Source organism: Microcaecilia unicolor, chromosome 1, assembly GCF_901765095.1.
Source record: "Microcaecilia unicolor chromosome 1, aMicUni1.1, whole genome shotgun sequence".
Taxonomy (NCBI): Eukaryota; Metazoa; Chordata; class Amphibia; order Gymnophiona; family Siphonopidae; genus Microcaecilia; species Microcaecilia unicolor.
Window position 1 is genome coordinate 324,951,839 of NC_044031.1, and position 13,340 is coordinate 324,965,178.

Here is a 13,340-nt window from a genome sequence, read left to right on the forward strand (position 1 = left end):
AAAGCCAGAGTAGCTGAAAAAGAGCAAACCAGAACAAGGAAAAGTTCCAAAATAGAGATTTATTTTAAAAACAACAAGTGAGGAGTTCCATTGGAAACCTCTCACTTGGTGTTGTTTAAGTAAATCTCCATTTTGGATCTTTTGCCTTGTTCTAGTTTGCTAATTTTTGGTGGTACTTATATGCATAAATACAGCCATGTAATTTAACATGGACTGTTTTTCCACATGCAAATGAAGATTTACATGTGGAAATGCTTTCTAAATATTACCTCCTTAGTCTGAAAGAGACAACTGGGATTTCTAACTATGCAGCTCTTTTCCTAAGATGCAATAAAAAGTGGCCTTAGTGCCAGTTATTCTATGCCTACCTTTATACAGGCACTGAATATGAGGATCTGGGGTGCCCTACAGGGGTTACTTGTGTAATGCCAGTGTTCAGAGGTGATACCTAGAGAGCTACCTGGTTAGCTTAGGACAGCCTTTTTTCTGTCTTAAGTTAACTGGGGAGGTTATTTGTGTATCATCCTCAGACCGCCATGGCACTAACCCTCTGATTCTGTAAAGGTCGCCCAAAATTACATGCTCATATTTAGGCATGTTCCTGATTTACGTGTGTAATTTACTTGAATAACAAGCCAATTAGTGACAATAATTGGCTTTTTTAACAAGCAATTGGCACTAATTAGATTTAATTGGGACCATCATGAATAAAGTTAGGCAGGGATCTGCACCTAAAATTTACGTGCATTCTGAAAAATGAAATGGAAGGGTCATGGGCATTTTGGGGTGAAACGGGGGCATGGCTTCAAGCTTCAAGTTTCACTCATAATTACAGAATAATGGTGCTCCATGCATAAATTTAGGTATGGGCATTTGCACCATGTTTTTGTTGGTTCGAATGTCCATGCCTAATTTTGACTTTCTGCTTAAGCGTGTATTCTTTAAACTGTGACAAACTTTTGGCATGGCTTATAGAATACTGCTTAAGTAGGGTATTTTGGGGCCAATTTTGTGAGCACCATGTATAGAATTTACCCCTTACATATAAAATGCCACTGAAAATTTGAGTTGGACCTGGTGAGTGAGAGTTATCCAATAGGAGATGCCGGTACCCAGAAAACTCGTTTTGAAAATTTATCCCGAAGAGTTTAATTTATTATGGATTTTTGGGGTAGACCAATTAGGGAATTAAGAAAATATTCCTCAGATTAATGCATTAGCATGATGGTTAACCAAGCCTCAGAATATGCAACTTTGCTAATTGTGTTGCAGAGGTATGTTCAAGCAGTGTAGAAATTGAACCAAATTATCATAGATGCAGGACTGTAATTTGAGTATCTTTTCTGAGAAACAGGCAGACTATCGATATTTGGGAGAATCAGCCTGAATTGCATTGATATTTCAAAAGCCAGACCTCCAAAATGCTTAGCAAATACCCTACAGATTCTGACTTTGTAATATTCAGGGTAGAACTGCATTTATATTAAGTATGCAAATATACAACTCACACTCATATCAGGACAACATAGGAGCTATCTGAAACTTTTCAATAATTGATTTGCCATTTAATTGAAGAGCACGAGTGACTAACATAGCTCATTACTTTACTCATTAGTTAATTATCAAGAAAGTAGGACAAGTCAATAAAATAGAAGGTTATAAATCCCAAGACTAATTAGCACTATTTCCTCAGAGACATATTTAAGGGTAGATTGGTTACCTGAATTTTCCAGGACCTTGTAGTTAAGGAAAAGTCTAGTCGTACCCAATAAATCTTCATTTTAGATAAAAGGAACTAGTAGACTAAGCTCCCAAAACGAGCTCATATGCTAGACTAGAATACAGTACTCAGTGGGAATATTTATAAAAACTGAGAAGAAATCAACCACAATAATGCACGTTGAAAGATATGTATGCACAATATCTTCCTTTACCATCACTTTTCTTCAGTTTCTAAAACAAAAATAACATGATTTTTCTAAATCACGGCTTACATTTCAAATAATTACATTAAAAAGAAAATACTACTACTACTACTACTATTTAGCATTTCTATAGCGCTACAAGGCATACGCAGCGCTGCACAAACATAGAAGAAAGACAGTCCCTACTCAAAGAGCTTACAATCTAATAGACGAAAAATAAAGTAAGCAAATCAAATCAATTAATGTGTACAGGAAGGAGGAGAGGAGGGTAGGTGGAGGCGAGTGGTTACAAGTGGTTACGAGTCAAAAGCAATGTTAAAGAGGTGGGCTTTCAGTCTAGACCAATCACGAACTACACTGTGAGTATTATAGAATAGTTTCTGGTACAAACAAAAATGTAGATGACTGCAAACCGTTTACATTTTTCCAGCAGTTCATCTGCAAAGATGATAGCTATTTAGATATTACAGATCAATAGGTATCATGGTAAAAATGCTCATGTATTAATCAATTCAGTACATTTCTATTGCAAGGAAAAATACATTTTGATTTCTTTTTAAGAATAAATATAAAAGAGGTAATAATTGTGCATTGTTTTTAGTTATGAAAAAAATGTGCTCAAAGCTGCCTGAAGAAATACCACAGGGCTTAGTCACAGCACACAGGGGGCAGTTCTATAACAGGGCGCCTGGTAGGATCATATTTTATAAAGGAATGTGGGCATCCATTTTCTTTTATGAGATACTAGCCTAATTGGTATTAATGTAACTAACAATTAGCCACAGGCCACTGTTCCCTCTAAGTTGAGCTGCAGTCCTCCACATATGGTACTGCCAGTGGAGGTGCTGTTTTGCTAGAGATTTTAATACTATATTACACGTAATACAGAAAAAGAAAAATAGCTCTATAAAGGAAACAAGGAAAACATTACAAATCAAATAAAATCTTCTTTAAGTCCACATCAAGTGGAAAATTCAAGTATATATAAGGAGGATAATAAAATAAAATCACATCATCGCTTTGCATTGCAGGTCAAATTAGATTAAACTAATCAGGAACCCCAAGATTTAAAACTCCAGCTTTAACTTGCTCTGTAACAACAAAAACTTTATCTTTATCAACCAAAAAAGTTTCCAGCTGAACTGGGTCCAAAAAAACATAATGATTGTTTTCAAAGTCTATCAGGCACTTACAAGGAAATTTAAGGAAACATGAACTTCCTGTGGTCAATCCCCTTGGTTTTAGCCCCAGAAAAGACTTTCTATGAAGTTGAGTTGGCCTGGAGACAACAGGGAATGACTGAATTACTTGGTCACAGAAAAATAAATTCTTTTGTAGGAAAATAAGTCTTGAGGATCCTCAACTTCTGCTACTCAGACTGCGATATCACTAATAGTGTAACTCATTTACTTATGGTATCCTGGAAGGATTTGAAAAACGTAGGCAGTCTTTTACTAAAGGTTAGCTTGAGTTATCTGCAGCAGGTCCCATTTTATTTCTATGGGCTCTGCTGCAGATAACTCGAGCTAATCTTTAGTAAAAGACCTCCTTAGATACAACTAAACTGTCTGGGGAGTTAATCACATCAAATGTTCCTTCTTCTTTCATCTTTATAGAAACTCAAGGCAAATAATATGCATTTACTACTTGTACTGAATCAAGATCTACAAGCTGTAATATATAATGTAAATACATTTTAAAGAGTTCCAACGCAGGCAAATAATGCATAATTGGAAAACTGAGCAACCTCAAATTCCATGCACACTGAGAGTGTTCAATGGACTCTATCTGTAGAAGATCTAAATGGGTAACTTAACCATAGCGACTTGGTCTTGCCCTTAGATTTGCATGTATTTCCTCTTTGGTATGCAAATCTATCTCATCAAATTTGTTGTGGATATCCTGAAAATCTGACTGGCATTTTCGATAGAACATCTAAATCAGAATTTGGACATTTTACAAAAACGTCCAAATTCTGAACAGGAAAGAAAGTCATTTTCAAAAAAGATAGACATGTTCAAAAATGCTATGGATGTCTTGTGATTTGGACGTCCTTTTCTTGGTCCATTTTCAAACAAAAGATGTACAAATGCAAGATGTCCAAAATGGAGAAGGAGTGGCTTAATTGTCAGAGCAGCAGGCTTTGATCCTGACAATGTGTGTTCAATTCCCACTGCTGTTCCTTGTGACTTTGCACAAGTCAAATGCAGAAGGGGCATTTTTGGATATGTCATCTAAGTCTGAATTTAGACATTTTTTTGTAAAACATCCAAAATCAGAACGGGAAAGGTCATTTTCTACAAAAAAAAAAGTCTATCTTTTCCTTTTGAAAATGCTGTTTGGAAAAGTGTTTTGTGATTTGGGGGAGTAAGGGCAGGTGATCCCCGATTCCCTCCAGTGGTCACCTGAACACTTGGGGCACCTCTTGTGGGGAGTAGAAGAGTAGCCTAGTGGTTAGTGCATTAGATTTCAATCCTGCAGAAATGGGCTCAATTCCCACTGTAGCTACTTGTTATAAAAACAGGTCTAGCTCAAAACATCTAAGTTTTAGTCATGGACATTTTTGTTTTGTTCCATTATGGCTGAAAGACGTCTAAGTCTTAGGAACGCCCAAGTCCCGCCTTGAACACACCCCTGGCATGCCCCCTTGAGATTTAGACATCCTTCTGAAGGACTTCAGAGAAAGACGTCTAAAAATAGGTTTTGAAAATACTGATTTGGACATCTTTGTGAGATAAACGTCCAAATGCGGACTTATGTCACTTTTTGGACATTTTTCTCTTTTGAAAGTGAGCCTGTTAGTGTGTCCTGAGGACTGGGTTGAGAAGCAGTGGACTAAGGGACATGCATATAAGTTACTAAGTTGTGTATTTAAAAAAAAAAAAATAGAGAAAATATTTTTTTTTCACTTATTGCATAGTTAAGATCTGAAATGCATTGCCGGAGGATGTCATAAAAGTGGTTAGCCTAGCTGGGTTTTTAAAATATGTTTGGACAAATTCCAGGAGCTAAAGTCCATAAACTGCTACTAAGGTAGACCTAGAAATTAGTAATATGGAATCTTGCTACTTTGGGGGATCCTGCCAGGATCCCCCGCCTTCGCCACTGATCCCTACTATGCTCATATCATATACTGTAAATACTGAGAAGCTGCCCTCCACTCTCCACTACTCTGGTGTCAGCAACTGTGCTTGCTTTGGAACCTTGTGGGTGACACATCATATTGATATTCTCACAAGATCATCACTGGAATGTGCTGTTCCCAAGGTTTAAACGTGAGCAGTATGGAGTGGAGGGTAGGCTTTCACTGGTCTCTCTACTATGGTGCTCAAACTCTTCTCCTGGCAGGGCTAAGGGATCCCTGCTAGCTAAAGTATTCTTTCTAGGGGTATTGGAGGGCACTAAGATAAATACTGAGAGACCTCCTAGGCCTCATCATGGCTATAACCCTATAGGGTAAGTACATTAGCCTCTAGAGGCCTCTTTTATTAAGCTGTACTAGGAGTTCCCTCACAGCAATGCCAACGAAGCCCATTCATAGCATTACCGCACCGGGGACTGCTAGCACAGTTTGATATTAAAAGGCCCTAAGTCTGTTGCTACAGAAGTTATATATACCTTCTTTGCATTGTTGTGAATTTTTCCTCTTACTGTACCATTTCTAAAAGCCTTGAATAGCAACAGTTTTCCACCAATTGATGGAAAGATCGAGATGCTATATGGTAGCCTTTATATTTTCATAAATCAATTAATTGCATGAGTTAATCTGTCCATAGGATTAGGTAGATACGCATGAATTTTTAATGATGGTAGGGTGACCGGCTGGCAGATTTACAAGAACAAAATGATTATGTCACACTGTCAATGTGGGTGTGATTCAGTGACTGCTTAAGTCCTGTCTTTTTTTTTTATTATTATTCTTTTAGAGAGGAGATGTGATAGCCTGTTTAGGCAAAGGGATTTAATGCAATCCAGTCAAAGAAAACAAGGCTGACTTGGAAGTTAACCAGAAAGATGTCTTCACACTGCTTATCACGGGTGCTCCCTTGAGACCTCCTTCTTTCATTCGATTAAATGCAGCATTCATGGATTTTGTACTCCATTCACAACAATAGGACAAGCACTAAGCACCTTGTTTTACAGCCCTTGGGAAGGAAGTGACAGAAGGTTTGCCATATTTACCTTTGCAACCTTTCTTTGTCATCTGATTAATCGTGTGACTAATCAACAACACTGAGGAGCCTCTCACACTGGGCTTGACAATGACAACTCATTCATATTTAATACAATGGAGCATTTAGGTCTTTACACGCCTTCCAGATGAAACGGCCTTTCTTTGTTTTGGTCTGCACAAGATCTTTTTTTTCCAAACAGGCATATGTTCAGGCTCCAGTCTTTGAGAGGCACATTGCAGCTGGACTGGGAGCTAGTAGTTTTCTTCTTATGAAAGGCAGTATCATGAATTGATTACCATGGTGTGAAGGATGTGCTGAAACACCCACCACATATATTAGTCTTTTGCTATTCTAATAAGCCACAGCAAAATGGCTTGAAAGCCATTTTCAGGCGATTGCCTAGTTCCTCTATTGTTTAGGCAATCGCCTGAAAATAGACTGGAAGGACATATTTGACACATATGACACATTTATGCTATTTTGTCAATACTGCTTTTTATATCGCAAGTGTTCCTTTTAGTAGTCAAATATAAGAGGGTCACAATGTGAGCGGCATGCTCCGCAGACACACTTGCACACCCTGGGGTTCCATTTCACAAAATTATGTGCCTATTCAGCTCATTCGAGTTGACTACACTGAACAAAATCCAACCACCAAGTCTTCAAATAACCTTGAAAGTGAGAACCGTTTTTCTTCCCCAATCCTCGCTCCCTTTTCAAAAATAGATTAAAATAAAGCTACATCCTTTTCACTTTTAAAAATGCATGCAAATGCTTCCATGGACTTTTTTTGAATTGTAAAAGAGTCAAAAGTGAGCCTCTTCAAGTGAACATGTTGCTGTTAAGTGGGCGACTTTGTGAATCTCAAGAGTACAAAAGTTTAACAACAACAAAATCGCTAGTACCCGACGATTAAAGGAGTCTTTTAGTAAAGTGTGTGAAGTTTTTGCACTTAGCACACGCTAACAATATAAATCAGTGCATGTTAGGTATGAAGGCTGCATGCTAAATGTCGAGGCTGTGCTCAGTATGTTCTGCAGATAACTCAAGCTAAGCTTTAGCAAAAGACCCCCTGAGTCAGGTAACGATAGCTATTTTGTAGATTACTTGAATAGTAAGCCAGGAAAATAAATAACCAAATAACAAGGTATAGCTCATTTTCCCCCTTTCAAGCTCTAACTTTCAAGATGTTCATGTTTCATGACATATGAATGTTCTAGCTGTTTTGTCCTTCATTTTCTCATTTGATATTTGCATAGTTTTCAGATTATACAGTATATGTATTATCATTTGTTTTTAGTGTTATATTCTTTTATATTTTGTTTATATATTGTTTTTATTTGTAGACTCCTGATGTAGGCCCTTTGGCCAAAACACAACGTTGTGTCGAGTCAATATACTGATTAATAAAGTTTGGTTCATCTTTACTCTGGAACTCCTGGTTTTTTACCCACTGTTTTGTTATATAATGTAATAGAACTGCATAATTTGAAAAATATACATTTGCAAAAAGTGTACGCACACTGTGTACTTGCAAAAAAGAGCCTAATATATTCTTCATTGTTGGACATAATGATATTTGGGAATATGCAATGTAGATTCTCATTTATAGATCTCAACAAATTGGCTTTGGGAATCTTCTAAAAACTGATAATTCTATAAGCTGTTGCCAACGTTTAGGTGCCAATAGTACATGCAAGTTACAGAAGTCTAGCACCTCTGTGTGTTGTTGGTGCCAATAATTGAAAAGTATACACATAAATGGAGCGGGAAAATGAGGGGTACAAATGCAGCAAATAAATAAAATGTAGGCGCTATTCTATAACAGTGGGTGTAAGTTGCTTAGGGCTGGATCTAGTAAATGGTAATCAAAATTTGGCATTGAACTGTATTCCATAAAGGGCGTTCCAGGATGGGTGCCCTCTATAGAATAACGTGTAGAGCCAGAATCCATGCTCAACTTTGAGTACGAGGATTTACACAAACTGAAACCAGGTGTAAATTCTGAGATGCAAGATGGCATGGATCCATACTATTCTATAGCACTGTGTGCATCTTAAGCGAACACAACTGACCCACCCATGTCCCTCCCATCATTATGCCTCCTTTGCACATTCACACGGAAACACTTAAGTGCTATTCTATAAATGGGTGCTCAAATATGTCTTAATTTGGATCTGCTATTTCTGCCCCTTTTAAGTGCCTTGCATCCATAAGAATCAGTAACGTAGTAGCCAGGTTGAGGGCGCAAGGGAAATGGAGAGTGGACTGGTGCCGAAGCATATTTTAAACACAACAGATCGTGTGAAAAATAGATCTCAGGCACCGGTGGAAGTCCGTTTGGGGAAGCAGCTGCTCCCCTTGCAACCAACCTAGCTACACCTCTGATAAGAATGTTTTTCCGCTCTGAAACTTGGCACAAAAGTAGTGCCTAACATTAGACACCATATATAGAATCCCCCCTTTAGCGTACAACTGCCAGGCAGCATATATGTGAGCAGAGAATGAATGTGTCATGGGTATGTTACCAAGCAACATGTGCAGCTTATAGAATATGATCCGTGGCGGCCATGCTTGGTATAGTCATGAGCTGAATGGGGAGAAGAACAAAATTCTGGCTGACTACAAGTTAACATGGAGATTTTATATCTACCTGTCTATTGCTGCCACCATTGAGGTTTTTTTCTGATTACCAATCCTTGAATTTTGCCCTTCAAATATTGTGACTCCTGAGGCAGGTGATCATGCCAAAACACGAATCTGTGTTGGGTCTTTGGATACAATTGTGTTATCCTCGGTTGGACATTGCAATATAGTTGTGACTTTGGCTTTTGATTTTATCAAAATACTAAATTTTGGACTTTTTTTATTATGACCTATTTTATTAAAGTTTTATACTTTGCTACCTCTAGTTCCTCTTCTCTTTGTGGAAATCCTTTGGTCCATCCTTACTCCGAAGGTTTACATAATAACATAGTAAATGAAGGCAGATAAAGACCTGCATGGTCCATCCAGTCTGCCCAACAAAAAAAAAAAAACCTCATTTTACATGGTATGTGATACTTTATATGTATACCCAAGTTTGATTTGTCCTTGCCATTCTCAGGGCACAGACCGTAGAAGTCTGCTAAGCATTGTTCTTGTACTAAAAGTTCTGAAGCTAATGTCAAAGCCCCTTAAAATTTACACTCAAGCCCATCCATATCTATTCAGTCATGACCAGGACGTAGACCATAGAAGTCTGCACAGCACCGGTTTTGCTTCCCAATTACCGGTGTTGCCACCCAATCTCCACTAAGATTCTGTGGATCCATTCCTTCTAAACAGAATTCCTTTGTGTTTATCCCAGGCATTTTTGAATTCCATTACCCTTTTCATCTCCACCACCTCCCGCAGGAGGGCATTCCATGTATCCACCACCCTCTCTGTGAAAAAATACTTTCTGACATTACTCCTGAGTCTGCCCCCCTTCAACCTCAATTCATGTCCTCTAGTTCTACCGCCTTCCCGTCTTCGTAAAAGGTTTGTTTGTGGATTAATACCTTTCAAATATTTGAACATCTATATCATGTCACCCCTGTTTCTCCTTTCTCCAAGGTATACATGATTTGTGCTTATGGTTTTTGTCACATGATTGTGGCTTCCAACTTAACATTAGCCTAGTCATTGACATGACATAACTTGTCACACCAAACTTTTGGTATGCCAACAGCAGCTTTGGGCTAGCATTCTATAATTGCTTAGGCATGCTCAGAAGCTGTTATAGAACTGGAATTAAGTGCAACCCTTTGTGGCACCTACATTGAGGTACCTAATCTTGGTACCAATTTATAGAATTGCCCTCCAAGTGCTTTATTCACTCTGGAACAAGGATGGGCAACCTTGGTTCTTGAGGGCCTAAACCCAGTCGAGTTTTCATGATTTCCCTAAACAACATGCACAAAATCTATTTGCATACAATGAAGGCAGTGCATGCTAATAGATCTCATGCCTATTCACTGGGGATATCCTGAAAACCCAACTGGGTTGTGGCCCTTGAGGACAGAGGTTGTCCACCCCTGCCCTAGTACATGAAAAGCATTCTACAGAAACACATCCAGTAAACTTTTAAAAGAAATGATGGAGCTAAGACTTCTAACAACTCACTGAGCTCAGTAAATGAATTGCAATCTGGTCCTACCAAAACTGATGTGCAGTACCATTTCCATATGTATCCCCTTCCCTAGTCCAAAAATGTAGATCCAATATTGCTGCAAAGACCTTCTTTATAATAACAGACTAAACCAAATTGAAAAGAGGTTGTATGGGTCACAGGCTTATCTTTAAAATGTGTAGACCTGATTAACCAGGAATAAGCAGTGCTTATGGCAAGGAGATATTCTTTATTATATTTTATTCTTAATAGAAGCAAAGACACACAAGTGCCTGAAAGCGTGGCAATGAATAGCATGGCGGCTACCAAGCTTGACACTCGGACCAGTACTCTGCCATCTAAGGCGGGATCATGCCGGCTGGAAAAGGGATTTTAAATGGCTTTGACATTAGCTTCAGAACTTAGTACAAGAAAAGTACTAGGCAGACTTCTACGGTCTGTACCCTGAGAAAGGCAAGGAGAAATCAAACTCGGGTATACATATAAAGTAACACATACCACGCAAAATGAGTATATCTTGTTAGGCAGACTGGATGGACCCTACAGGTCTTTATCTGCTGTCATTTACTATATATTGCAGGCATCAATGCTAGCATCATCATGACGTTATAGTTGGTAATTGGCTGCCTGGTTCTTGGAGGGCGGACAGAGTTTCCTCCTGTGTGGGCTCCATTCAGTGCCTGGAGCTCTGAAAGCCATTGGCTTACAAGAGATACATTCAGTCCCCTATGCAATGCTGAAAGGTTGACTCTATCCCACCTCTCAGTTTAGGCACCAGAGAGGAATTGTCCACAGTTTGGATTATTGGATGGTCTTACTTTCTGTGAGACAGACAAAGAGCCTGCTCTCACCCCTTGGGTGCACACCTAGGTCTGTGCCTGAAAATCAACTGGATTGGAATCCCTGGTATGTGCTGGAATTATCTCCTGCCCTATATACACGAGGAACTCACAACCTCTCCACCTTTAGATGTGCTAATTCTCCACCTAGGAGGCAACAACATCGAACTGTTATCATACAAGGACTTCATCTCTGCGGCCAAAAGGGACCACTTTGATCTTTCAGTCCTCCTCAGGAGAACATGGATTTGTTGGTCTGACATTATCCAAAGGTTACACTGGGAAGGCTCCAAGCTTTGGGCTAGGAGTCTGAAGAAGACCAACTACCATTATTTATTTATTTAGATTTTGCTCACACCTTTTATAGTAGTAGCTCAAGGTGAGTTACATTCAGGTACTCTGGATATTTCTCTGTCCCAGGAGGGCTCACAATCTAAGTTTGTACCTGAGGCAATGGATGTTGAACAGTGAGGCATCCATCTTGGCAGGGGCAAAATCTGACATCGCTTGGTCATCCTTACGATCTTACCTGATCAAGTACATCTTTTGGATGTGGTGTTGGACCTGCTGATCAATGACTTTCAAGAAACCTTAGAGGCACACTCTGTTCAAGCTACCTAGCCTGGAACCACCCTGCTGTGCTGTTTTGTTGGTTCTGTTGTTTTTCTATATTAGGGGAACCTAGGTATGGCAGAGACACCCAAGCACAGATAAGCATCCGTCTGAGAACAGCATCCAGGTAACAGTGTATGGCTCACCTAAATATAAGACTCAGGCTTACAATAGATGTGGCCTTGTTTCATGTACCTAGCTGGAGCACAGTTAGTATGGGTTAGGATGCAGAACTATGGCTGAAAAACTGAGTTTGTAGCCTAGCTGGAGAAGAGATGAAGGGGAGCCAAAGTGCATGAGAGCTACAGCATGGTGCAAGGCGGAGATGGGTCCAGTTGGATTGCTGGCTGCTCAGGCTCAGGTGCTTTCTTTAATTTCAGTTTTTAATGTTGTTGTCAATAAATCTGTAGCCTAGTATTCCACATAATTTTACTTTCAACTTATGTCTGTTATATCATTTTAAGGAAATACTGCCATGTTTTATTCTGTCATGCTTGGGGTCGAGGGAGTGAGTGTACAAACTGCCTATGTTGCCTAAATAGGAGCTTCCCCAGACCCAGGGAGCCACTGGATTGTACTTCCCTGCAGGGCCTTGCCTAGGGTCTCTGGCGTCCCCCCTGCAGACCACCAGTTGGCACCCCCCTGCAGACTATTAGTTGGCGCGCGCACGCGCCCCCGGACCTGCCTGGCACCAAGGCACGTGAAGAGCTGGGCGGTGCCAAAGAGCCGAGCGCTGCTCCCCCAAGCTGCCATCTGGGGCGCAATGGAGGAAATGGCTGAGTTTGGCCTGAGCCTCCTCCGCTCCATCCCCGATTCCCCGGCGCTTTAAATTTACCTCTCTCCACCTCCAGCTCCGACGTCTGCACAGCATCAGTGAAAGTGCTGCCTGTCTGACGTCTGACGTCTCTCCACAATCCCTGCTCAAAGGAGCTTACAATCTTCACCAGCCTTCCCTTTGCTCGTTCGTTCCCTCTGTGTCCCGCCTTCTTCTGACGTCATTTCCTTGAGGGCGGAACACAGAGGGAACAAACGAGCAAAGGGAAGGCTGGTGAAGATTGTAAGCTCCTTTGAGCAGGGATTGTCCTTTTTTGTTAAACTGTACAGCACTGCGTAACCCTAGTAGCGCTGTAGAAATGTTAAGTAGTAGTAGTAGTAGTAGTGGAGAGATGTCAGACAGGCAGCGCATTCACTGACGCTGCGCAGACGTCGGAGGCGTAGCGAGGTAAATTTAAAGCGCCGGGGAATCGAGGATGGAGCGGAGGAGTATGTTTTTTTTAAAAAAACAGCTCAACGGCGCGGCGCCCTTGAAGGCAGGCGGCACCTGCGGCGCTTACCGCGCTTACTGTGTTGGCACGGCCCTGCTTCCCTGGCCTCTAAACATGGCCAGGCTGACAAAACTGGATATTTATTTTTAAATAAACCTCCCTTCAGAAAAGAACAGCAAAGATAAAATACAGTTGGAGTTGCAGGGGGAAGGCAAAGGTGAAAACAGAAAAAGAGAAAGAGGTGACGAGAACATAAAAGCCTAGAGTGGATGTGCAATTTTTATGTAGATAACACAATATTGTCTAGTGATGTTTCAAGTTTCAGGTTTTTGATATACTTCAAATCAGTGGCAAAATCTATGCAGTTTATA